The sequence below is a fragment of the Heptranchias perlo genome, chromosome 11 (genome assembly GCF_035084215.1).
Source record: "Heptranchias perlo isolate sHepPer1 chromosome 11, sHepPer1.hap1, whole genome shotgun sequence".
NCBI classification, from domain to species: domain Eukaryota; kingdom Metazoa; phylum Chordata; class Chondrichthyes; order Hexanchiformes; family Hexanchidae; genus Heptranchias; species Heptranchias perlo.
The window spans coordinates 7990251-8013533 of record NC_090335.1 but is presented as its reverse complement, the minus strand read 5'-3'; the positions used below and the strand labels follow the sequence as shown (position 1 = coordinate 8013533).

The following is a 23283-nucleotide window of genomic DNA, read 5'->3' as shown; positions in this document are numbered from 1 at the left end:
CCACCTGTGCTGCAGCCACAGGGCATGCATCACATATGTGCAGTAGGCAGCGTAAGGCAAACGTGTCGTGAGCATGAAGGGGATGCACAAGGGTGTTTGAGGGTTTGTCATGGTTGTTACTTCTATTGAATTTCAGAACAACTCACATCACACATTATATTGGCACCACTACTGCCATGTCTTCGCGAATCCTGTCCGGTTTGTGCAATAATGCCCGCTCCTGGGTATCACTATGAGGACCCACCACTGATGCCACCCATTGTGTCACTGCAGAGTGGGTGTCGGTGTATTTGCAGGGCTCTTCTGCGCAGACGACTGAGACACATCGGCGATGTCCCCGGTTGCACCCTGGAAGGATGCGGAGGAGAAGTTCGGGAGGGCAGTGGTGACTTTGACAGCGACAGGTAGGAAGATGGTGCACGGGCCAGCCAGGAGCAGCTCGGCATGAAAGAGGCTGCAGATGTCCACGGCTACATGTCGAGTGACTCTGAGCTTCCGTGTGCACTGCTGCTCAGAGAGGTCCAGGAGGCTGAGCCTCGGTCTGTGGACCCTGTGGCGAGGGTAGTGCCCTCTGCGACGCATCTCTCTCTGCGGTTGCCCTCCCTCCTGCTGTATAGGTGGATGTGTCACAGCACTGTGTTGTGGAGCTCCACGTGTCAGAGGTGGATGGCGTGGATGGCGAGGCTGGTGATGCTGTTCGCCCTCCGAGGAGGTCATGACTGCAGCTACGGCGGCCCCCATCCGCAAGATGTACATCTGAGGGGGTCCGCAAGGTAGGTACATGTCTCTGGACCCCGGGGTAAGTGTGCAGGTTGGTGACTTTGACCGTCAGGAGGAGGGTGGTGGAGGCCAAACTTTGTCCCAAGTGACAGAGTGGCCTCCTGCAATGGGTGAGGGTCTCCCCCCCAACACCTGTCAAATGGACCTTTGCAGCTGCCACAGGCTGACAGCTGCAACAGGTCCATTCGAGCTGGGAGTGTTTCCCCCAGTGTGGGAAACAGTCCCATGTTGATCAAAAATCACACACAGTCCCTTAATCAGGTCAGTTAATGACCTGAAATACCAAACCAAATATTGTCAAGTGGCATCCCGCTGGCTTTAATTGCCTGCGGGATTCCCACCAGCGGGTGCTGCGCGCGCACGCTGGCGCGTCGGCGGGGAACCCGGAAGTGGGCGGGATCGAGGCGGGATCTGGTCGGGCTCCTGCATTTCACGATTTTCGAGGCCCCCCCGCCGAGGACGCACCCGATAGCGGGTGCTAAAATCGGGCCCAAAGTGTCTGCAAAGGGTTACAGCGAGTGGGCAAAAATTTGGCAGATAATGTGGGAAAATGTGAAGTCATCCACTTTGGGAGGAAAACTAAAAAAGCGAAATATTATATATAAATGGAGAAAGACTACAGAATGCTGCGGTACAGAGGGATTTGGGTGTCCTCGTATATGAAACACAAAAAGTTAGCATACAGGTGCAGCAGGTAATTGGGAAGGCAAACGGAATATTGGCCTTTATTTCTAGGGGAATGGATTATAAAAGCAGGGAAGTCTTGCTACAACTGTACGAGGTGCTGTTGAGACCGCACCTAGAGTACTGCGTACAGTTTTGGTCCCCTTATTTAAGGAAGGATATACTTGCATTGCAGACGGTTCAGAGAAGGTTCACTAGGTTGATTCCGGGTATGGAAGGGTTTTCTTATGAGGAAAGATTGAACAGGTTGGGCCTATACTCATTGGAGTTTAGAAGAATGAGAGGAGATCTTATTGAAACATATAAGATTCTGAGGGGGCTTGACAGGGTAAATGCTGAGAGGATGTTTCCCCTCATGGGGGAATCTAAAACTAGGGGGCATAGTCTCAGAATAAGGGGTCGCCCGTTTAAGACGGAGATGAAGAGAAATTTCTTCTCTCAGAGGGCAGTGAACCTTTGGAATTCTTTCTCCAAAGAGTGGTGGAGGCTGAGACATTGAATGTATTCAAGGATGAGTTAGACAAATTTTTGATCAGCAAGAGAGTCAAAGGATATGGGGAACAGGCGGGAAAGTGGAGTTGAGACCAGAATCAGCTCAGCTATGATCTCATTGAATGGCGGAGCAGGCTCGAGGGGCTGAATGACCTACTCCTGCTCCTATCTCTTATGTTCTTATGTAATTACTTTTGGATATATCTTAACCACCTCCCCTCACCCCCAGCTATAGCACGCTGTCTCGGAAAATAAATGGGTTAAAGTAAAACAAATCAAAACATTTCAAAAGAGGAAAAACAACTTGGTATATTCTTCATTAAGTATAGAAGAAATTTGATCAAGGCTGATGATTGCTTTTCCTTCTCTATGTAATTTTGAATTTTCAAAATTCAAGTCTTAAGCCTTCATCCAAAACGACACCATGCTGTGAGATTTGATATATGCCGAAGTCTGCGGATAAGATCTTAAATTCTTAACACCACTGGATCACTTCCTGCACCAACACATTTCCAGCAATGCTTGCTCCATGACTTTGTGAATCCACTGTTATGCCAAAGAACTACTCTTGGTAATCCGTCACCATCAACACTCATGCCGTCCCAAAAACCATATCCCCTGTTTAAAAAGAAACACAGAAAATCCATTGTGGCTCTTCTTGAGAGCCCAAGGGGTTAATTAGTCAATTCACGATTTCATGATTTCATTCTGTCACCCGTGGGGAAATCTCCAATTAAATTTTGGCAATTATTTTAAATAAATGGAAAGGTTGTTGCTTGGTGAATTAAAAACAGATGTCCGTGTCCTTGGAAGGGCTTAACTTTTTCGCAGAAACAAAACGACGGAGCCAGATATCATTAGACTCACGCAGCGTACGTCAGCATAGCTTTCACATGAATTTATAAAAACCTTTTGTGTCGGGGGATAGCATTTCAATTCGTTCATGTCAGTTTTTTTTTTAAAAGGTACTTGGGCCTGGCCTTTTTATCCAAAATCATTGCAGATTAAATTCCAAATGTTGTTAAAGCCTTTAGCATTTATTTAAGCGATGTCCAAAATTTATTAACTCTTAGATAGTCCAACGACACAACATTTCCTAATTGTTCTCATAGAGATACAAAATCATTTATTAATCTTTTTATTTTTTCAGTCACTTTTTTCTGACCACAGCCAATCACAAGATTAAAGGGATGCTGTCAGTTTGCTAACAGTTATCACATTCCAGTACAACCAAGATGATTAACTCAAAATTTTCAAAATTGATGTCCTGTACTAGATAACAAGATATCGTTCTTCGATTACAGTGACTCACAACACTAACTCCTTATACATCAATACATGCTCACTAATATGCAACACAACTCCACAATCAGATCAATTTACGCTCACCAATACTCAACACATTAAGCATTTAAGGAATTCAAAATATCAATTTTCATGTGATAACCTCATGATCGGCATTTGAAACTCTTATGTTCAAATTTATAAGAACTAGAATTTCACTGTGGCCACAATAAAAGTTTGGTTTCCACAATCTGATAGTTTAGTTAACCTCAATAACTCCAATTTTAATTCAACAATATCAAAATTAAACACAAGACAGAACAAATAAAATTATCAATATAGTACATTCTCACTAAAACCCAATAAATTATATTGTCTTTCGTTTTGTTCGATCTTCAGGTGCACCTTTCCAAAAATACTGGAAATTACTGCTTTCACAGCTATGCAAAATCTTTTTAACATTACACAAAAGAGGAAAACACATAACAAGCATTAAGATGGGGCCATGGCCCGCAACAGTGAAAAGAAAGCACTCACAGTGAGGACAGGCTTTTTAAAGAGACAGTCCACTGAAAACAAAAGAACTCATTCTGTAGCTTGGTTCCATCATAGATTATCCTTTTTTTACTCAAACCAAATTTCAATTTCTGATGTTTGTGACTTAACTCCATTCTGTACTGACTGAAAGTCTCAAGCTCACAGTCTGTGTCCTCAAGCCTGGTGTGGTGAAGGTCCCTCCATCTTTCTTTTTCTTCTTCTTTCTTCTTTATCTTTCAACCTACCCTTCCGAATTTCACCTTCCTCTCTCAATCTCCCTAACTCTTGTGGATGAAACAACAAGATTCCCGATTTCCAATTCTGCTCTTTAATTTTCTTCACCTTTACCAGTTTCTTCATCTTAGTCTCCACCTCACACGAAGTCTGACAGATTTTAACTAATACAGTACAAGTTCCTATGTTCTCCTGGATATACTTTGCATCTGATTTTTACATAATTCCTTTACGGCCTCTCTCTGCTGTGAAAGGACTCATTTTAACTCCTCGTCCTCCTGCACAATTTCTTTCCTCTTCTCTCAACGGAATGACTTTTCCACGTATGTGTGGATTGTCGAACATAAACCATCTGGTGCAATCGCCATGATTCATTCTCTCTCAGGTTTGAGGGTTGGCTACCTTTACCCCACTCGGTCACAACCACCTATTCCTCCTTCCCGTCTCATCTCATGAGCTTGGGGGGTTGTCTACCTTTTCTCGTTTTCCAACTACTTATCCCTCCTCTCTGTCTCGTCTGAATTACTCGGTCAATCTCTCAACATTAGCTACTTTAAACCTTTGAAACTCCGGGCCACCCAGGGACCCCATTTGTTAGTGGATTTTCCCATTACTGTTGCTTCAAAGGGTTGTTAATCCTTCAACAGTAATTTTGCCGTGATACAAGCCTGTGTGGCTATAAAATAACCAGCTTTAATACATTGACTCACACAGTATTATAGTTATAATGCAACTGTCTTCAGATTACATTAGAAGACAAGCAATCAATACAACCTGGTTTTACTTCCTCAGACACAAAATTGATCAAATCTGACTTCTGTGGGTTCCTGGGCAATGGACTTCCGACCGTCCTCTCAAGAACTCTAACTTTCGGGACGGAGCAGGCTTTATCTTTATGCTATTCGGCTGCGTTGTTCTGCACATAAGCATCTCTGTCCTTATCTCCTGGTTGTAAATCATCCCACTGTGCTGTCTTCAGGAAATCAAATGTCCTCACCACTGTTATCAATCATTGCGAAAGTATGTAGAATTGGTCGATATGTTGATGAAAACAAAGTGAGTGGCCACAAAGTAAAATTTAGTGAGAATGTAGAGCAATGGCCAAGTGCATCAAAGCTGCTAATAACATCATATGGCCCCAGTGGCCTAATGGATAAGGCACTGGTTTCCGGAGCCAGGGATTGTGGGTTCAAGTCCCATCTGGGGTGACCTTGATTTTTTTAAAATCAACTTCACTCTGTGAAAACCAGCTGTTTATCCTCACTGCTGAAGTACAGAGATATTAAATATTTAGATGAAGGAAGCTATGTTGTAAATCAATGACACTTACAGCCAGGGCAAACAAGGAGATCTTTGCAAAAGCATTTGTTTTTCATATAAAATCAGCATTTTGCCCAGCACTCAACTGTACCAATTGCTGACACGTAAAAGCAAGTCAGATCCTTCACGTCATTGCTGGGATCTTTGGAACTGATACAATGGGCTCGATTTTTGCGTCGGGTTACCTGCGGGTTTCCAGCGGGGTGGCCCCAAAAATCCCGATATCCTGTCACGTGACCGGATCGCGCCGAAATCCCGCCCACTTCCGGGTACCGCGCTGACATGCGGGGCTGCGCGCGCAAGCCCCGCTGGTGGGAATCCCGCAGGCAATTAAAGCCAGCGGGGTTCCACTTGAGAGTACTTACCTTGCTTGTTGAGGTCAGTTAATGAGCTGAAGCAGCTGTCAAAAGAGGAAGTGTGGGATTTTGGGTTCAAGGCAGTGAGTTTCCCACACTGGGGGAAACAGTCTCTCTCCAACCAGGCGTGTTGCAGCCAGCAGCCTGTGGCAGGTGCCAAGGTGCACTCCACGGGGGAGAGCCCTCATCCACGCAGGAGGCCACCGCGTCACATAGGGCAACCCCTGCCCTCCACCACCCCCCGCCAAGCCAGAGGACAGACCGACACGAAACCGCAGCCCCAGTGCGAGGAACCACCCACCTACCCTGCACAACCCCTCAGACCAACACCTGCCAGATGGGTGGTGCGTGGACACCCTCGGAGGATGAACAGCATGACCAGCCCCAGCAGCCTCGCAGTCCACGCCGTCCGCCGCAGAGATGTGGAGCCCCCCAACACGGTGTTGTTGCACGCCCACCTGCACAGCAGGAGGGAGGGCTACCGCAGGGAGAGACGCATCGCAGAGGGCACTACCCTCGCCGCAGGGTCCACAGACCGAGGCGCAGCTCCCCGGACCTCTCCGAACAGCAGTGCACACGGAGGCGCAGATTCGCTCGACATGTAGTCGTGGAGATCTGCAGGCTCTTTCATGCCGAGCTGCTCCTGGCTGGCCCCAGCACCAACTGCTTACCTGTCGCTGTCAAAGTCACCACTGCCCTCCACAACTTCTCCTCCGCATCCTTCCAGGGTGCAGCCGGCTACACCGCCGATGTCTCTCAGTCGTCTGCGCGGAAGAGCCCTGCAAATACACCTGCACCTACTCTGCAGTAACACGATGGGTGGCATCAGTGGTGGGTCCTCATAGTGATACCCAGGAGCGGGCATTATTGGACACAACGGACAGGATTCGCGGAGACATGGCAGTGGTGGTGTCAATATAATGTGTGCTGTTTGTTGCTCTGAAATTCAATATAGGTAACACCCAGGACAAACCCTCAGACACCCTTGTGCACCCCCTTCATGCTCACGACACGTTTGCCTTACGCTGCCTACTGCACATATGTGATGCATGCCCTGTGGCTGCAGCACAGGTGGTGGCAGGTTGAGTGAGGCTGGCCGTGAGGGAGATGCACGAGAGGTTGAGTATGGGATGGAGCAATGAGATTGTATGAGGATTGGGTCGCGTGTTAGTGGCAGGATGAGTACTGGCGAGATGAGTAGGTGGAGGTAAGATGAGGATGGGGTTTGAGTGGGTATAAGGGGTGATGTGACAGAGTAGTGTTGGCGGTGCCGAAGGAGATGTGGGGTGGGGGCAGTGTTGTGGCAGACGGAGTGCAGGGAAAGACTTCGTGTTCTCACTGCGGCTGACCTACTGCGGTCATTGCAGCGCCTCCTGCACTGTATGCAGGTGGGCGATATGTTGGTGGCGCAGGTGACCCCCTCTGCCACCTCGAGCCAGGCCTTCTTGGTGGCAGAGGCAGGCCGCTTCCTCCCGCCCGCCGGGGGGAAGATCTGTGTCCTCCCCCTCCTCCTCACCCCATCTGATGATACCTGGGGTGAGGCATCATTAAACTGGGAGCAGCCTTCCCCCTGGGCTGCTCCATGCTGCAATTTGTCCCATTGGTTGCAGCATCTGTCAGTGGAGGACTGCCCCTTTAACTAGAGAGCCTCCAGCTGACAGATCGTACTGCGCATGCGCAGCCCGCCCGACGCGCAGACCAGCGCCGTGGACCCCGGAGGAGCAGGTAATTGATTCCTATTCGTGTGTTGCCTGGTACGATCGCGCGGGCAACCCACTAATTTCGCCGAGCGTGTTGACCACGCTCCCGGAGGACCACCCGCTGGGAACCCGCAGGCCTGCTAAATTCGAGCCCAATGTGAGGGATGGCCGATGAAAAGGTATCAAGTTTGGAAGTGATTATGTAGAGACAAAGGGGCAGGTTGCAAGCACCAAGCAACATACACTAATCTTATACCACCTCAGTGGCCTAATGGATAAGGCACTGGCTTCCTCAACCAGGAATTGTGGGCTCAAATCCTATCTGGAGTGACAAAAGTTCTGGCCCTGCAATTTAGTGCCATAGCACCTTTTGTGAACATTGCCACAGTTTGGTCGCTTTCTTTTTGAGTTATCAACCAATCCAGGGAGTTCCTGTCCAGCACCCTTCTCACTCTGTCACTTGCTTTCCAGTGGTACAAACCAATGCGATGCTTCTACCAAGCTGTGTGCCATCCCAATACTCAGGGAACAATGTCACCTGCACTTTCCAGGCAAATCATGTCCCTTTACCTCCTTTCCTCATTTTACCAAACACTGTCTTCTTCTTCTCCTCCTCTTCCATGCCTAACAGTACAAGAGGAAACCCATTTCTTGCACTGCTTTCCATCCAGCCGGTCATGCTCTGGGTTTTTTCAGTGTCAGAGTCCATTCTAACATGAACAGTTGTTACCCTGACTCGCAACTCCTTACCAGGACCACCAGATAGATATGATGGGGGGGGTCGTTACTCTGCTCCCATCAGACACGAGTACCCCACCGGATGTCAACCCACCATTCAGAGACCGGAACTCTTGTCTACATTTTCAGGAATCAAAAGTGTTCACAACTGCTACCAATCATTGCTGAAGTGTGTGGAATTGGCAGATATATTTATTGATAAAAACAAAGTGAATGTCGACAAGAACAGAATGTTATGAGAGCGTAGAGCAATGACCAATTGCACAAAGGCTGTGGTAGTAGCTGTGACCCCAGTGGCCTAATGGGGAAGGCAATGAGTTTGGGAGTCAGTTAAGTGCAGGAAAGTGACAGACAGGAAAAGACCAACTGGTCAATCTAGCCTATCCCATGAAGTTGTGCTGCCCGATGCATCTCGATACAGATACTCCCCACCCACCCAGAGCCGTGTAATTCCCTGGGAGAGGTGAAAAAACAGATTAAAAATGTAGGACAATTAGGGAAATAAAATCTGGAAAATTCCTCTGTGATATCCAAAGGTGATCAAAACTAGCCCAGGAGATCACATAGACCCTGACTTATATTACAGGATAACTAACTCTTCAACGAGGTGTTCTCCACCCGAGGTCCTAGAAACAGGACTTTGAGGAAATTTTGTTTTTTTTAAGAGAACTTGCATTTATATAGCTCCTTTCACAACCTCAGGATGTCCCAAAGCACTTTACAGCCAATGAAGTAGTTTTGAAGTTTGGTAACTGTCGCAATGTCGGAAACGCAGCAGCCAATTTGCACACAGCAAGATCCCACAAACATCAATGAGGAAATGGCCAGATAATCTGTTCTAGTGATGTTGGTTGAGAGATGAATATTGACCAGGACACTGGGGAGCACTCCAAAATAATGTCATGTGATCTTTTACAAACACCTTACATGAAAGACAGCACAACACTCTCTCGGTAATGCACGAAAGTGGGACAATGAACTCATGACTTTGTCAGACATAAAGGCACAAATAGTTACTGACTGAGCCACAGCTGACACCACAAACACAGCCCATCCAACAAAAGAAATTAAGGATAGTATTAGATCCAAAGAGGAGTCATATAAAGTTGCCAGAAAAAGTAAGAAGCCTGAGGATTGGGAGCAGTTTAGAATTCAGCAAAAAAGGACCAAGAGATTGATTAAGAGGGGAAAAATAGAGTATGAGAGTAAACTTGCAAGGAACATAAAAGTGGACTGTAAAAGCTTCTCCAAGTATGTAAAAAGAAAAAGATTAGTGAAGACAAATGTAGGTCTCCTACAGTCAGAAATGGGAGAATTTATATTGGGGACCAAGGAAATGGCAGAGCAATTAAACAAATACTTTGGTTCTGTCTTCATGGAAGAGGACACAAATAACTTCCCAGAAATGCGAGGGAACCAAGGGACCAGTAAGAAGAAGTACAGACCGGTTAGTCTAACATCAGTAGTAGGGAAAATGTAAGACTATTATAAAGGATGTGATAACAGGACACTTAGAAAATATCAATGGGATTAGACACAGTCAACATGGATTTATGAAAGGGAAATCATGTTTGACAAACCTACTGGAGTTTTTTGAGGATGTAACTGGTAGAATAGATAAGGGAGAACCAGTGGATGTGGTTTATTTGGATTTTCAGAAGGCCTTTGATAAAGTCCCACATAAGAGGTTAGTGTGCAAAATTAAAGCACATGGGATTGGGGGGAATATACTGGCATGCATTGAAAATTGTTTAACAGACAGGAAACAGAGAGTAGGAATAAACGGATCTTTTTCGGGGTGGCAGGCAGTGACAGGTGGGTTACCGCAGGGATCAGTGCTTAGGCCCCAGCTATTCACAATATATATCAATGATTTGGATGAGGGAACCAAATGTAATATTTCCATGTTAGCTGATGATACAAAACTAGGTGGGATCGTGAGTTGTGAGGAGGATGCAAAGAGGCTTCAAGGCGATTTAGACAAGTTGAGTGAGTGGGCAAATACATGGCAGATGCAGTAACATGTGGATAAATGTGAAGTTATCCACTTCGGAAGGAAAAACAGAAAGGCAGCGTATTTTTTAAATGGTGATAGATTGGGGAATGTTGATGTACAAAGGGACCTGGGTGTCCTTGTACACCAGTCACTGAAACCAAACATGGAGGTGCAGCAGCAATTAGGAAAGCAAATGGTATGTTGGCCTTCATTACAAGAGGATTTGAGTACAGGAGCAAGGATGTCTCACTGCAGTTATACAGGGCCTTGGTGAGACCACACCTGGTGTATTGTGTGCAGTTTTGGTCTCCTTACCTAAGAAAGGAGATACTTGCCATAGAGGGAGTGCAGCGAAGGTTCACCAGACTGATTCCTGGATTGGCAGGACTGTCCTGTGAGGAGAGATTGGGTCGACTCGGCCTGCATTCACTTCAGTTTAAAAGAATGAGAGGGGATCTCATTGAAACATATAAAATCCTGACAGGGCTAGACAGACTGGATGCAGGGAGGATGTTTCCCCTGGCTGGGAGGGTCCAGAACGAGGGGTCACAGTCTCAGAATACGGGGTAGGACCTTTTGGACTGAGATGAGGAGAAGTTTCTTCACTCAGAGGGTGGTGAACCTGTGGAATTCTCTACCACAGAAGGCTGTGGAGGCCAAGTCACTGAATATATTTAAGAAGGAGCAAGATAGATTTCTAGACACAAAAGGCATCAAGGAGTATGGGGAGAGAACGGGAATATGGTATTGAGATAGAGGATCAGCCATGATCATATTGAATGGAGGAGCAGGCTCGAAGGGCTGAATAGCCAACTCTGCTCCTATTTTCTATGTTCCAAGTTTCTATCAGTGTTCACCACACGAGCCGGCAACCTGTTCCACTGGTCCAACGTCCTCTGGGAAAAGAAAAACAACCAACATTAAATTTTCATCTGCCCGGAGGTGCCGTCTTTTGGATGAATCGTTAAACCGAGGCCTTGTCTGCCCTCTCAGGTGGATGTAAAAGAACCCATGGAACTATTTCTAAGAAGAGCAGGGGAGTTCTCCCCAGTGTCCGGGACAATATTTATCCCTCAACCAAAACCACAAAAAAAATAGATCATCTATTTATTTATCTCATTGCTGTTTGTGGGATCTTGCTGTGTGTAAATTAGCTGCCACATTTCCTACATTACATAGAATTACATAGAATGTACAGCACAGAAACAGGCCATTCGGCCCAACAGGTCCATGCTGGTGTTTATGCTCCACATGAGTCTCCTCCCACCCTTCTTCATCTAACCCTATCAGCATATCCTTCTATTCCTTTCTCCCTCATGTGTTTATCTAGTTTCCACTTAAATGTATCTAGACTAGCCGCCTCAACTACTCCTTGTGGTAGCGAGTTCCACATTCTAACCACTCTCTGGGGAAAGATGTTTCTCCTGAATTCCTTTATGGATTTATTGGTGACTATCTTATATTTATGGCCCCTAGTTCTGGTCTCCCTGCAAGTGGAAACATTTTCTCTACATCTATACTATCAAGCCATCCCATCACCATAAAGACCTCTATCAGGTCACCCCTCAGTCTTCTCTTTTCCAAAGAGCCCAGCTTGTTCAATCTTTCCTGATTGGTATAACCTCTCAGTTCTGGTATCAGCCGAATAAATCTTTTTTGCACCTTCTCCAATGCCTCGATATCCTTTTCATAATATGGAGACCAGGACTGTTCTCAGTACTCCAAGTGTGATCCATCAAAGGTTCTATACATGTTTAACATAACTTCTCTGCTATTCAGTTCTATTCCGCTGAAAATTAATTCTTGTGCTTGATTTGCCTTTTTTATGGCCTTATTAACCTCTGTTGTCACTTTTAGTGATTTGTGTATCTGGACCCCCAGATCCCTCTGCTCCTCGACCCCATTTAGACTCTGATTTTCCAAGGAGTAGGTGGCCTCTTTATTCTTCCTCCCAAAATGTACCACCTCACACTTAATGTATATGGAAATTCATTTGCCAATTACACGCCCATTCTGCAAGTTTATTGATGTCTTCTTGTATTTTCTCCCATCCTCCTCAGTATTAACTCTACCCCCTTATTTGGTGTCGTTACAACTTCACTTTGAAGTGACTACACTTGAAACGTACTTCATTGAAGTGCTGTGGGATGTCCCGAGGCCATGAAAGGTGCTATATAAATGCAAGTGTTTCTCCTCCATGCCTGTCACTACGCACTCAGCACCTCACCCAGTCACCATGTACATTGGGAGACGGCCCATTGTCTGCCGGTTTGGAGAGCTGCGTACAATATCAGAACGGTGAGAGGGTCATTGCATTAAATGCTAGCTCAGAAACATTAGTGAGATCCCACTCCTTAAGACTATTCATTTTTAGTGATGGAGCTTTCGACATACCAGCTCTCTAACATTTTCTTTGCTTGCACCTTTTTCTGAACAGAGGCCGTGTGAAAACGGCCGATCTCCGCCCTTGTGAATCCCAGCTCGGAAGCCACAATGGTCCATTCAAAGCCCAGGTCTTTGGCGAGTTCTTGGACAGACTTCAGGTTGATCACTGCATCCTGGGTCAGGAAAACAGCTTTTAAAATAACCAAATACAAAAGGTACCAGCAATATCTGCTTCAACCTCACAAGACATTAAAAGCAGCACCTCAAGTAGATAAGGTTATAGAAAAAGTTCATGGAATAGCGGGTTTAAGGCAAGAGGTAATGGTGAATCGAGATACAGGATTAAATGGAAGAGATTGAGGACAGAGAGCAGCAGAAAGGTTTTTGCACAGAGGGCTGTGAGGCTGTGGGTTATGGTGGATACACTACTGGAGACAGTGATTGCAGCAGGGATGGTGTCAACATTTAAGAACAGGTTAGACAGGTGATTGATGGAAAGGGGAACGAAGGGATAGGGCGGACACATGGGATTAGGATACTGCTCGTGTGGGGGATCAAGACCAGCACCGACTGGTTGGGGCCAACGCCCAGTTTCTGTGTTGTAATTTCTATGTCATTCTCACAGCTTTCAGGCTGTGGCATGAAATCTGTGGGTTAGATTTTGGTCTGGGCCGACCAGCCCCCCTCTCCCACCTCTCTTTCCTCTGGGGCAGGCAAACTTCCCGTGCCTGAATTTAGTCAAGTTAAGATGTGTGGGAATATGTCGGAAACACAGTCCGAGCTCTCCCCATCTTAACCATCCCCCCCATTCGTACTGTTCCCGCCGGTTGTATTCAGGAAAATCTGGTCTAAGTGCGGCCTAACCAGGGGTCCTTAAAGGGCCGCCATCAAAAAGGTCAATTTTTAAATATACTTACCTGAATGTGGAACCAGGAGGTGCAGGAGGGTTCGTCTCGGCACCAAAGTACAACCACTGCCGCCCGCTCCCCTCTCGAATGTCCCCCGATCTCAGTCCCCCTCCCTCTCCCGATTGATGTTCTCCTCCCTCTCCCGATCGCTGTCCCCCTCCCTCTCCCGATCGCTGTCCCCCTCCCTCTCCCGATCGCTGTCCCCCTCCCTCTCCCGATCGCTGCCCCCCTCCCTCTCCCGATCGCTGTCCCCCTCCCACTCCCGATCGCTGATCCCACCTTCACAAAAGGGTGGTGGAAATCTGGAACTCTCTCCCCCATAAAAGCTGTTCAGGCTGAGGGTCAATTGAAAATTACAAAACTGAGATTGATCGATTTTTGTTCGGTGAGGGTATTGAGGGTTAGGGAACTAAGACGGGCAGATGGAGATAAGATACAGATCAGCCATGATCTAATTGAATGGTGGAGTAGGCTCAAGGGGCTGAATGGCCTCCTCCTGTTCCTATGTTCCTCTCTCCACCAGGATGTTACCCTGACAATGCACGATCCAGGCACGGGGGCATGTCAGGCAGGACTGTCGATATTTCTGGCAAGTGATGTCATCCCACCAACTCCCCCTCAGTCTTTCTCCCTCCTCTAGCTGAGGATACTGGGTGTAGTAAAGTCTCACTCTGATTCACTGCTTTGTTTCTCTCTCTTCTCCACTTCTGTTTCTCACCATCTTCTCCACAGCTGCTCCCACCTTCTTCTCCTCAACCATTATGTTTCTCTCTTCTCTCCCATTTCTCTTTCTCTTTCTCCTCTTCCACTTCTATTTCCCACTTTCTTCTCCTCCAACATTCTATTTCTCACTTTCTCTCTTTCCTGCCCCATTCTGTTTCTCACTTTTTCCTCCGTCACTTATGTTTCTCTCTCCACCATTCTATTTTTTATTTTCTCCTCCTTCACTTCTGTTTTTCTCTCTCCTCCTCCAATTCTGTTTCTCACTTTCTTTTTCACTTCTATTTCTCTTTCTCCTCCTCCACTTATTATTGCTCTCTCCTCTTCTTCTATTTCTCTCTCACTCCTTTCATATCTCTCTCCTCAATGCTGGACCCTCACCTTCACTTCCATCGCCCCCTCACCTCCCTCACATTCATTTTTCTCTCTTCCTCCATTTCTGTTTCTTGCTCTCTCCCTCTCCTCCATCTTTGCCTCTTTTTTTCCAGTTTCATCGTTCTCCCCCCTCACTTTGCGTATCTTCCTCTCTGCTTCTGTGTCTCTCTTTCACCTCCTTGCTGTCTGTTTCACTCTCTCCCTTCCATTCATCTCTCTCTCTCTCTTCAACTTCAGTTTCTGTTCTCCACTTTCACCTTCTCTCACCTCCCTCACTCCTATCTCTTCTCCACCTAGTCCGGATACTGCTATCACTGCGTAAGGTCGATTTGCCCAAAGGACAGAGGATCCATGAGGAACGGAGAACACCTCAACACAAGGAGGCTGATCACCTCAACATCCCACAAGCCAATACCATTGTCCCAAGTGAAGACGACCAGTTTAACCAAGCAGCTGATCAATACAATTCATACAAGTTCTGGAAACATTGCTAACCACCAGCACACACACTATCATCTATCCAATAGACTAGCTATCTAATGCTGTTAACTTGCCAGCTAACTAAGGAGTTTACTCCTCAATTCATTTCACCAATTTATATCAATCTCAGGCAATGATCTCAACGACTATTTGATAAGCAGCGACCCAGTTAATGCTGAATTATTGTAATATCACTGAAGTGCCTGCTATTCATTTTGTTAATAATCCTATCTACTAATTATTTGCATCTCAATGTTTGATTATTGCTAATCATGATTTGAAGTTAATAAACAATTGTTAGTGCAAGACTTGTCTGACTTCTGTGACGATATGGCAAGAAAGGGTTAATTCATTCACTCAGTAACTTGTGGGCATCCTAACTGGGTGTTGGGAAGGTGAACTCATGTTCAATAGGTACTGGGTGATGGAAGGCAGTTCGGTGGGGCAAACATTGACATTGTTTTTGCACTAACGGGCATGGTGGTTGTTTTACTGGATTAGTAATCCAGGGATATGGACGAATAATCTGGAGTCATGAGTTCAAATCCCACCACGGCCGCTGGGGAATTTAAATTCAATTAATTAAATATTATCTGGAATTAAAGTACTACTAGTAGTAATGGTGGCCATGAAACTACCGGATTGTCACAAAAACCCAATGGAACCTGCCGTCCTTACCCGGTCTGGCCTACATGTGACTCCAGATCCACAGCAATGTGGTTGATTCTTAATTGCCCTCTGAAATGGCTGAACAAGCCACTCAGTTGTAAAATCTCACTGGAAAAAAAGTTGAAATAAGAATAAAACTGAACGGACGACGAGGCACCGAAACACGACAAAAGCAAACCAAGCCCAGTCGACCCTGCAAAGTTCCTCCTCACGAACATTGGGGGGGCTTGTGCCAAAATTGGGAGAGCTGTCCCACAAACTGGTCAAGCAATAGCCACACTCACAGAATCATACCTTTCAGGCAACGTCCCAGACTCTTCCATCACCATCCCTGGGTACGCCCTGTTCCACCGGCAGGACAGATCGACCAGAGGGAGCGATGCAGTGATATACAGTCAGGAGGGAGTGGCCCTGGGAGTCCAGAAGATTGACTCCGAATTCCCCTGAAATCTAATGGCATCAGGTCAAACATGGGCTCAGTGGAACCTCCTGCTGTGGTGATTACCACCTATCGCCCTCCCTCAGCTGATGAATCAGTCCTCCTCCATATTGAGAAGCAGCAAGGGCACAGAATGTACTCTGGATGGAGGGACTTCAATGTCCATCACCAAGGGTGGCTCGGTAGCACCACTGCTGGCCAGGTCCTGAAGGACACAGCTGCCACACTGGGCCTGCGGCAGGTGGTGAGCGAACCAAAACGTAGGGGAAAAAGCTTACTTGACCTCGTCCTCACCAATCTATCTGTCCCATGACAGTATTGGTAGGAGTGACCACCACACAGTCCTCGTTGGAGATGAGGTCCCGTCTTCGCACTGAGGACACCATCCGACGTGTTGTGTGGCACTTACACCGTGCTAAATGGGATAGATTCAGAACAGATCAAGCAGCTCAAATCTGGGCATCCATGAGGCGCTGTGGGCCATCAGCAATAGCAGAATTGTATTCCAGCACAATCTGTAACCTTATGGCCCGGCATATTCCTCACTCTACCATTACTAATAAGGCAGGGGAATCAACCCTGGTTCAATGAGGAGTGTAGAAGATCATGCCAGGAGCAGCACCAGGTGTACCAAAAAATGAGGTGCCAACCTGGTGAAGCAACAACTCAGGACGACATGCATGCTAAACAGCAGAAGCAACATGCTATAGACAGAGCGAAGAGATGCCACAACCAACGGATCAGATCAAAGCTCTGCAGTCCTGCCACATCCAGTCATGAATGATGGTGGACAATTAAACAACTAACGGGAGGAGGAGGCTCTGCGAACATCCCCATCCTTAATGATGACAGAGTCCAGCACATGACTGCAAAAGACAAGGTTGAAGCGTTTGCAACCATCTTCAGCCAGAAGTGGATGATCCATCTTGGCCTCCTCCCGATATCCCCACCATCACAGAAACCAGTCTTCAGCCAATTCGATTCACTCCACGTGATATGAAGAAACGGCTGAGTGCACTGGATACAGCAAAGGCTACTGGGCCCTGACAATATCCCGGCTGCAGTACTGAAGACTTGTGCTCCAGAACTAGCTGCGCCTCTAGCCAAGCTGTTCCAGTACAGCTACAACACTGGCATCAACCCAACAATGCGTAAAATTGCCCAGGTATGTCCTGTCCACAAAAAGCAGGACAAATCCAATCGGGCCAATTACCGTCCCATCAGTCTACTCTCAATCATCAGCAAAGTGATGGAAGGTGCCGTCGACAGTGCTATCAAGCGGCACCTGCTCACCGATGCTCAATTTGGGTTCCGCCAAGGACCACTCGGCTCCAGACCTCATTACAGCCTTGGTCCAAACATGGACAAAAGAGCTGAATTCCAGAGGTGATATGAGGTGAAAGTGACTGCCCTTGACATCAAGGCAGCATTTGCTGAGTGTGGCACCAAGGAGCCCTAGTAAAATTGAAGTCAATGGGAATCAGGGGGAAAACTCTCCAGTGGCTGGAGTCATACCTAGCACAAAGGAAGATGTTAGTGGTTGTTGGAGGCCTATCATCTCAGCCCCAGGACATTGCTACAAGAGTTCCTCAGGGCAGTGTCCTAGGCCCAACCATCTTCAGCTGCTTCATCAATGACCTTCCCTCCATCATAAGGTCAGAAACGAGGATGTTTGCTGATGACTGCACAGTGTTCAGTTCCATTTGCAACCCCTCAGATAATGAAGTAGTCCGTGTCTGCATGCAGCAAAACTTGGACAACATCCTGTCTTGGGCTGATAAGTAACAAACAAAATAGGAAATTCATGCCAGACAAGTGCCAGGCAATGACCATCTCCAACAAGAGAGAGTCTAACCACCTCCCCTTGACATTCAACGGCATTACCATTGCCAAGTCCCCCACCATCAACATCCTGAGGGTCACCATTGACCAGAAACTTAACTGGACCAGCCACATAAATACTGTGGCTACAAGAGCAGGTTAGAGGCTGGGTATTCTGTGGCGAGTGACTCACCTCCTAACTCCCCAAAGCCTTTCCACAATCTACATGGCACAAGTCAGGAGTGTGATGGAATACTCTCCACTTGCCTGGATGAGTGCAGCTCCAACAACACTCAAGAAGCTCAACACCCATCCAGGACAAGGCAGCCCGCTTGATTGGCACCCCATCCACCACCCTAAACATTCACTCCCTTCACCACCGGCGCACTGTGGCTGCAGTGTGTACCATCCACAGGATACACTGCAGCAACTCGCCAAGGCTTCTTCGACAGCACCTCCTACGCCCACGACCTCTACCACCTAGAAGGACAAGAGCAGCAGGCACATGGGAACAACACCTCCTGCACGTTCCCCTCCAAGTCACACACCATCCTGACTTGGAAATATATCGCCGTTCCATCATCGTCGCTGGGTCAAAATCCTGGAACTCCCTTCCTAACAGCACTGTGGGAGAACCATCACCACACGGACTGCAGCGGTTCAAGAAGGCGGCTCACCACCACCTTCTCAAGGGCAATTAGGGATGGGCAATAAATGCTGGCCTTGCCAGCGACACCCACATCCCATGAATGAATATAAAAAAATTCACTCGTAGACTGAGTGGTAAACCCCAGGGAGCTCCTCAGTGAGAAATTAAGGATTTGTCTGTTTCCTTGGTAAATCGTCCTTAGTGCTCTTAAAGTGTTGACATCTCTGCACTTAGGGTTTTCAGACTATGAACCCAGGGTGCTTGAGTCTGTACACTGAAAAGTGTTGAAGTCAAGATGTTCCTACCTTGGCCCTGGTTGACCTCTCCCAGGATGTGCTTGACCTGGTCATGGATGTAAATAGGTTTCCCCCCTTGGCTGGGTTGGGCAGTGGTGGTGGTGAAGGGAACGGTTCCTTTCCCTGTCTCCGGGCTTTGTGTCAGGCATGGTTTTATCTCCACATGCCTGATGCTTGAGTCACACTGCAAAAGGAGGGGCGGGGTGGGGGGGCCCAGGCTGCTGCTCCCTGTCTGGCCCAGAACCCAGAGAGGAGCCAGTGAGAGATTCCTCTCCCTCCGATGATGCACTCCTCACGGTGAGGGATCCCATTGCCTTGCGGAGGGTGTGCAAGTGCCAGCAGGTGAACTCTGTCATGTCATAGAATCATACAGCGCAGGAGGAGGCCATTCAGCCCATCGTGCCTTTGCTGGCTCTTTGAAAGAGCTCTCCAATTAGTCCCATTCCCCTGCTCATTCCCTGTGGCCCTGCAAATTTCTCCTTTTCAAGTATTTATCCAATTCCCTTTTGAAAGTTATTATTGAATCTGCTTCCACCGCCCTTTCAGGCCGTGCATTCCAGATCACAACAACTCACTGAGTAAAAAAATTCTCCTCATTTCCCCCCTGGAGATTTTGCCAATTATCTTCACTCTGTGTCCTCTGGTTACCGACCCTCCTGCCAGTGGAAATAATTTCTCCCTATCCACTCTATCAAAATCCTTCATGATTTTGAACACCTCGATTAAATCTCCCTTTAAACTTCTCTGTTCTAATGAGAACAATCCCAGCTTCTCCAGTCTCTCCCCATAACTGAAGTCCCCCATCCCTGGTACCATTCCAATAAATCTCCTCTGCACCCTCTCGAAGGCCTTGACATCCTTCCTAAAGTGTGGTGCCCAGAATTGAACACAATATTACAGCTGAGGCCTAACCAGTAATTTATAAAAGTTCAGTGTAAATTCCTTGCTTTTCTACTCTATGCCTCTATTTATAAAGCCAAGGATCCCCTGTGCTTTTTTAACAGCCTTATCCACTTGTCCTGCCACCTTCAAAGATGTTGTATATTTGTATTTGCATCCTTCACAACAATCAATTGGGAGAAGTGCATTGGTCATAAACCAACAGGTGACCACTATCTTTTGATTCCAGTTTCTCACTTTGATCCCTCCCCCCTGAATTTGTCACCAAGATTCAGTGGAAACTCAGTCGGAGACACTGGGTCTCTGCTCTGGTTCTGAGACTCATGTGCAGCCACACCCAGCTTGGAACTTTCCACCTTCAGGTGCTGCACACGGAAGTTCATCCAAAGTGCTGTGCGCTGGTGACAATCTTTTTCTGCCAGACGCACAGCCTAAATTATGACAGGCAGCTCTTTTTCATAAAACTGCAAGGAATACGTACATCCTTCCAGGAGCTGCCTGTCTTATCCAGGGAGTTGCGAAGAGATCCAGCAGGATTTCTGCCCAGTCTGAGGTATTGGCCATTCTGTCTGAGCTACTCTTCCATAAACCCATCTACACATGATCAGTTTCAGTGACACAAAGGTGGTGGAGAGGAGAGCCCTTGCTGCGAAGGTAAACAGAGTCTGGGATGTACTGGGCAGTGGGTCAGCAGGCTGGATACCGTCAGAGTTATTACCTGCTCCAACATCAACAACAAAAACACCTTGTATTTATATCGCATCCTTACTGTAGTAAAATGTCCCAAAGCACTTCACAGGAGTGGAATGAGACAAAAATTGACACCAAGACACAAAAGGAGATATTAGAACAGGTGATCAAAAGCTTGATCAAAGTGGTAGGTTTTAAGGAGCGTCTTAAAGGAGGAGAGAGAGGTGGAGAGGCAGAGAGGTTGAGGGAGGGAATTCCAGAGGTTCGATCCGAGGCAGCTGAAGGCACGGCCGCCAACGATGGAGCGATTAAAATCGGGGATCTGAAAGAGGCAAGGATTGGAGGAGCGCAGAGATCTCAGAGTAGGAGGTTACAGGTTACAGAGATAGGGAGGGGCGAGGTCATGGAAGGATTTAAAAACAGGGATGACAATCTTAAAATCGAGGTGTTACTGGACCGGGAGCCAAAGTAGGTCAGTGTGCACAGGGGTGATGGGAAAACGGGACTTGGTGTGAGTTCGGATACGGGCAGCAGAGTTTTGGATCAGCTTAAGTTTACAGAGGGTGGAAGATGGGAGGCCGGCCAGGAGAGCATTCGAATAGTTAAGATTGGAGGTGACAAGGCCATGGATGAGGATTCCAGCAGCCGATGAGCTGACAATTACATCTGGCCTGTAGCCAAAGCCATCCAGGCGCTAAAATCACAATTGACCCTGACTCAGTTGAGTGTGTCGAGGAGGCTCAGCCATATGGAGCGATTCCGGTGAATCTCACCCATATTCGGGCGGAGGTGCTCATCGGTGTGAGGCTCCAAAGCCTCCCCTGGAAACATCGGCCTTCCAAATTGAGGCATCTCTCGAAGATTCCCTTGGGGCCATTCTGCTCTGAGTGGAGGGATTTCCTGAATAGGTCACTGCTGCATACTCTCCCTCGCCTTCCGTCCCGACATGCCCTCGGGTAATATCCTGCTGGCCAGCAGAGGCGAGTGTCCCCTCAGGAAAGCCCTGTATTTGGGGTTCCTCCTCTGCACCATTGGAGACCTGGGGTGGAGAGGGTTGCATGAACATTCTCCTCGGCCATTTCACAGATACCCGGCCACTTGTCCATTTTGTGGGTTGGATGAAGATATACATTATCTTTATTTACAGTACCGGAGGTTGCAACCCCTGGTTCACTATTTAAAGGGGCTGCGCCTCAAGTTTTAGTTACCTTGAAGTACTTGTCTTCGGGCACCCAGTGCACAGGGTGGGGGAGAGAGGCGGGGGGTGAGCGGATCAGATGAACCCCTGGTGGGGATGTTCCTGGGCCAGGCTAAAACCACCATCCACTGGAAGCATCCACATGGAGGATTGTTCTGACTGCTGGCCGCTGTTCCACGGCCTTCAACACACCCGGGTGACCTTGGAGAGGGATCGCGTGGGCTCCACCAATACACTTGAAGCCTTCGTGGGCGACGCAGGACAGCAACTGTGTCACTAACGAAAGGAACCAGATCATTGGTTAATTTTATTTTTAGTTGCAGACATTTTAATTTGATTGGACGATTTGTAATCGTGGGGCACTCCTCTTCACTAATCGTCATATTTAGTCCGAGAGCCATGGGGCAAATCACATTGCTCCAATTCAAAATACTCCAATGTCCAACACACAAGAGCAAATCAGATCCTGTCACATCATTGCTGGGATCTTTGGAATTGACACAATGTGATTGTGAATAAAAAGGCCTCAAGTTTGGAAGTGAATCCATAGAGACAAAGGGGCAGGTCACAAGCCCCAAACACAAATAGTGTGCAGCCCCAGTGGCCTAATGGATAAGGCACTGGCCTCCTAAGCCAGGGATTGTGGGTTCAAGTCCCATCTGGGGTGAGTTTGGTTTTAAACCAACTGCATTCTGTGAAAACCAGCTCTTTGTCCTCATTGCTGAATTACAGAGAGATCAAAGAGCTCAATCACACGAGGTGTCCTGTCAATTGATGAAACTTATTCCCAGGAGGGGCAAGGAAACATCGACAAAACCACTTGCTTTTCACAGAAAATCGACATTTTGCCCAACACTCAACTGTACCAATTGCTGACACACAAAAGCAAGTCAGATCCTGTCACGTCATTGCTGGGATCTTTGGAACTGATACAATGTGATTGTGTCTGAAAAGAAAGGGCCGGCCCATAAAAAGGCATCAAATTTAGCAGTGAATAGATAGAGACAAAGGGACAAGTTGCAAGCACCAAGCTCTGGTTACACATAGCCCCAGTGGCCTAATGGATAAGGCACTGGCCTTCTAAGCCAGGGATTGTGGGTTCAAGTCCCATCGGGGGTCAATTTTGAGAATCTTACATACTCAGGGAACAATGTCACCTGCACTTTCCAGGCAAACAATGTCCCTTCACCTCATTTTACTGAACACTGTCTTCTTCTTCTCCTCCTCTTCCATGCCTAACAGTACAAGAGGAAACCCATTTCTTGCACTGCTTTCCATCCAGCAGGTCATGCTCTGGGTTTTTCCCGTGTCAGATTCCCTTCTAACATGAACAGTTGTTACCCTGACTCGCAACTCCTTACCAGGACCACCAGATAGATATGATGGGGGGGTCGTTACTCTGCTCCCATCAGACACGAGTACCCCACCGGATGTCAGCCCACCATTCAGGGACCGGAACTCTCGTCTACACTTGCCAGGACTGTTTTAGGGAATCAAAAGTGTTCACAACTGCTGCCAATCATTGCTGAAGTGTGTGGAATTGGCAGATATATTTTTGAGTTATCGAGTGTCTCGAAGGCCACCTTGGAGAACGTTTACCCGAAGATCGGTGGCTGAATGTCCTTGACTGTT

The 23283-nt window shown here is 47.3% G+C and overlaps 3 non-coding genes across 3 annotated transcripts; all 3 read left to right on the top strand.

Annotated features, from left to right (window-relative positions):
- Window positions 1-5146: 5146 nt before the first annotated feature.
- Window positions 5147-5219, top strand: trnar-ccg (transfer RNA arginine (anticodon CCG)). The gene has a single exon. It is a non-coding gene; the product is annotated as a tRNA-Arg (tRNA).
- Window positions 5220-22245: 17026 nt separating this feature from the next.
- Window positions 22246-22318, top strand: trnar-ccu (transfer RNA arginine (anticodon CCU)). Its single transcript has one exon. It is a non-coding gene; the product is annotated as a tRNA-Arg (tRNA).
- Window positions 22319-22697: 379 nt separating this feature from the next.
- Window positions 22698-22771, top strand: trnar-ucu (transfer RNA arginine (anticodon UCU)). The gene has a single exon. It is a non-coding gene; the product is annotated as a tRNA-Arg (tRNA).
- Window positions 22772-23283: the final 512 nt, after the last annotated feature.